This window comes from Tarenaya hassleriana, unplaced genomic scaffold (genome assembly GCF_000463585.1).
Source record: "Tarenaya hassleriana unplaced genomic scaffold, ASM46358v1 Cleome245, whole genome shotgun sequence".
In the NCBI taxonomy this organism is placed as follows: Eukaryota; Viridiplantae; Streptophyta; class Magnoliopsida; order Brassicales; family Cleomaceae; genus Tarenaya; species Tarenaya hassleriana.
This window is the reverse complement of record NW_010965731.1, coordinates 15,967-20,100: the sequence shown is the minus strand read 5'-3', so window position 1 is coordinate 20,100 and position 4,134 is coordinate 15,967. Positions and strand designations below refer to the sequence as shown.

Sequence of the window (4,134 nt, the reverse complement as noted above, 5' to 3'; positions counted from 1 at the left end):
AAGACGTTCAAGCATTTGATCAATGAAAGGTAAAGGGAAATGATCTTTGCGAGTGTTCGCATTTAGCTTCCTGTAATCGATGCACATACGCCAACCCGTCACTGTTCTTGTTAGAATCAGCTCATTTTTGTCGTTTTTTATCACTGTCATACCGCCTTTCTTTGGGACGACTTGAACCGGACTTACCCAAGGGCTGTCGGATATAGGGTAAATGATACCTGCATCCAAAAGTTTTAGTACCTCTTTCTTGACGACTTCCTTCATCGATGGATTGAGTCTGCGTTGATGTTTGATGGATGATTTGGAATCGTCCTCCAGATGAATTCGATGCATGCACAATGAAGGGTTGAGACCTTTGATATCATCTAGAGTAATTTGTTTGGTTTTTATTTTCTGAGACTACGTTATCGATACTCGGCGGTTTAATTGAATTGAGTTTATTGCTTTTGATCTTCTTGGCATGTTGATTGATTGATCTTAGATTCTGATTTACAACGAGAGCTGGAATTAGATTCGGAACAAATTCATTGAATAAATTGGTTAAGACTATTGAGAGATAGGTTAATCGGTTTAGGAACTTTGATAGTGATCATTAAGGCGTTTGATATTTTAATCTATTAGGTTGAGAGATCGATGCATGTTGATTGATTGATCTTAGATTCTGATTTACAACGAGAGCTGGAATTAGATTCGGAACAAATTCATTGAATAAATTGGTTAAGACTATTGAGAGATAGGTTAATCGGTTTAGGAACTTTGATAGTGATCATTAAGGCGTTTGATATTTTAATCTATTAGGTTGAGAGATCGATGGGTTAAATTATTGGATAGTGGATTTAGGACTTGAGAGAGCCAAATCTGATATTAGAACTTGAGGTCCCTGATTAGAGTTCGATATTCGTAGATTCTCCATCCTTAGAAACAATCCCTGCGCGTTAAGGTTATCCCGAGGCTATGGTGGTTTAGTTATCTGATTTACTTAGTTTATTTATTGCTTTACTTTCGGTGTTCATCTATTTCATCTGCTATTTGCTGATCTGAATCTTAGTCGAGTCTTGTTCTTAGTGGTAACTATTCCCTGTGTTCGACCTTGGTACTACAGTTGATCCGTATCTTTGCGGTATTCCTTGTATCTAGGTTTTTATTACTTGAGCTTATTTCTATACCTAGATTTGTGTGATCAAGTTTTTGGCGCCGTTGCCGGGGAACGAACCTGGGTCACCCGCGTGACAGGCGGGAATACTCACCACTATACTACAACGACACGACCGTGTCAATTGTTTGAGCAAATGTGCGAAAACAGACACGACCGTGCATCATTTCGGGCCAGCCCGTGCACAACTTGACACGACCGTGTCGAGTATGAACTCGGACCGTGTCGATTCTCGGACTCATTTCCAGCCTGTTCCTCTATTCGAATCTTTGCCCGTCTTCGCCGCCAAATCAACCTCCATGAATCATCTACCTGACTAGGATCCTGTAGTCACTCCGAAGCTCGAGCTAAAACCCTTGCCCATAGGACTCAGGTATGCATTTCTCGGTCTCGATTCCACTTATCATGTTATTGTCAATACTGCCTTGGATTATCTACAGCTCGAGCATCTCCTCACCACATTGCGAGACTACCGGAAAGCCATCACCTATCTACAGTGAAACGACTACTCACTACCAATAACAACAAACGAGTTCAAATCAATAAGAAGAAACATAGAAACAGATAAAGAAGACTCGCAGCAATCTCTCGACGACGATTCTTCAATCTCTGCTCCCGGGAAACTCCGTCTTGATTCTCTCTCGAGTTCTCTGGCTTCTCCTGTGATCTCCCGATGATTTGTGAAGCCCAAGACGTCCTCTATTTATTTCTTTGGCGGCTAGGCTTCTTTCCATTCCGAAAACGGAAGTTCGGATGCAAAAATAGGAAGTTTTCTCGAAACGTAACACGACCGTGTTGAATGGCAACACAGTCTGTGTCAATTATCTGACCAAAACTTCTGTGCTTCTGCTCGGGCTGGATACGGGCGAGTTGCAGATCGACACGGCCATGTTTGACGTCGACACGGTCCGTGTCAATTGTCTGTAAGAATTTCTTCGTTTCCTTGCCTTTGCACGGCCGTGTTTGAACTCAACATGGCCGTGTTCAAGTGCAACTCGAGCTGGAAATGTCTTTATCGTTCTGTTCCGGTCCAATATGCTCCGAAATCCTCGATTATGTTCCTCTGGTGTCTATAATGCGTCTATTACCTGTTCAATCACCAGACAATGCAGAAGAAACAAAACCCATTACTAAAATGATCCTAAATGTCTAATAATGCACAAAACCGATGCGAAAGTGCTACACAATGGGCTTTGAAATAGAGGAGAAAATCGTGTTATCACACTCACGCGAGGGGCCTAGCGATATCTCTCTTTTTTACGAGAGGTACAAATCCCATCTTGACTATCTACAATCCAGAACATGATTCGTGTCGTACCTGATATATGCCTTTATAGTCCTCCTGTTACGCAAGACATTTGACGTATTCAAAGTACGCAACTCCTCATGTTGGATTCCAGTAGACATCTCAGGTCATACGATCCAATCATAGAACCGTCACATGAGATTCAAGTCATGACACTAGTCCATATGACAATCTCATGCAGGTCATTCTACTAGGGAGTTTAGAATTGTTCATAACAATACATGGATTTCATAACATATTAAAGTATGCAAAACATGTAATGAATCAAACACTCATCCATATAACCAAGGTAAGTGTCAATACATCAAATGTATTAAAATAAAGCTCATATAGCAGTCCACCATAGAGTACTAAACTAACATCTTCGACTTCTTCTTTTTGTTGTGATCCAATGGAGTCTATGCAATGTGAAAAGAGACTACAATGCTATGCAATGTTAGTTAAAGTGAATGCAATGGGTGAGAGTGTAGGAGAGAGAACTATGCGGGTCCTTTAGCAGGATCCGTGGGAGGAGTCGTCGGATTGAGCATCCATGTAGGCGCCCTCTTCTTCGCTTTTGGTGTCGGGGTCTCAGGGGACGAGGAACCTGACTCGTTCGGTTAGAGGGGGTAGAACATAGACGAATATGTTGAATGACCGGAACATTCCTTCAACACACACAAACTTCCAAAATATTTCTCCCTCGCGTTCCTCGGTGAAGCCGTTTTCCATAAAATGGAGGAAGTTCATTGTGCTCCCATGAACGAAGTCGTGTATGTACGTCCCCACTCGTTCTGCAATTAGGGTTACAATTCCTCCAAAACAAATGGAATTGAGGTTCAAGAAAAGTACCTTATCCATATGGAGCACTACCCTTGAGACGACATCGACGATGTCTAGATGGTTGTTCATCATGAAGTGGAGGGGGTGCTGTTGGTTTAGTGCTCTATGATGTACTGTTTTACGAGCTTTATTTATAGATACATTTGATGTATTGACACTTTCTATGAGTTTATGGATGAATGTTTAATTCATTACGTATTGTGCATGCTTTAATATGTTATGAAATCCATGTATTATTATGAACAATACTAAACTCCCTAGTCATGTATCATTGTGGGAATAATGATATACTACGACTAGTATGATGTGTGATTGATGATCATATAGATGTTCATAGCTATTGGATACGATCACAGTCATAGGTATTCGTTGGAGAACGGAATACTGGATTGACCTGCATGAGATTGTCACATGAACTAGCGTCATGACTTGAATCTCATATGGCGGTTCCATTATTGGATCCTAAGACCTGAGATATCTACGGAATCCAACATGAGGAGTTGCGTGCTTTGAATACGTCAAACGTCCTGTGTAACAGGAGGACTATAAAGGCGTGTATCAGGTACGAAACGAATCATGTGTTGGATTGTAGATAGTCAAGACGGGATTTGTACCTCTCGTAAAAGAGAGAGATATCGCTGAGCCCCTCGTGTGAGCGAGACTGTAGAAATGTGTGGCCGCACTATAGACGAACGTCGTCTATTTCAGACAGTCGAACTCAGTGAACGAAAAAACAGTCGAATCAGATAAGGTGGCTTGTCCATGCCTTATGTTCGACATATGATATCGCGATACAAAAGGATCATCAACCGGAATCATCACTGGCATTCATAAGGTCACGAACAAACTATAT

At 41.5% G+C, this 4,134-nt stretch overlaps 1 non-coding gene across 1 annotated transcript; it reads right to left on the bottom strand.

Moving 5' to 3' along the window:
- Positions 1–1,192: 1,192 nt before the first annotated feature.
- On the bottom strand, positions 1,193–1,264 carry TRNAD-GUC. The gene has a single exon. It is a non-coding gene; the product is annotated as a tRNA-Asp (tRNA).
- Positions 1,265–4,134: the final 2,870 nt, after the last annotated feature.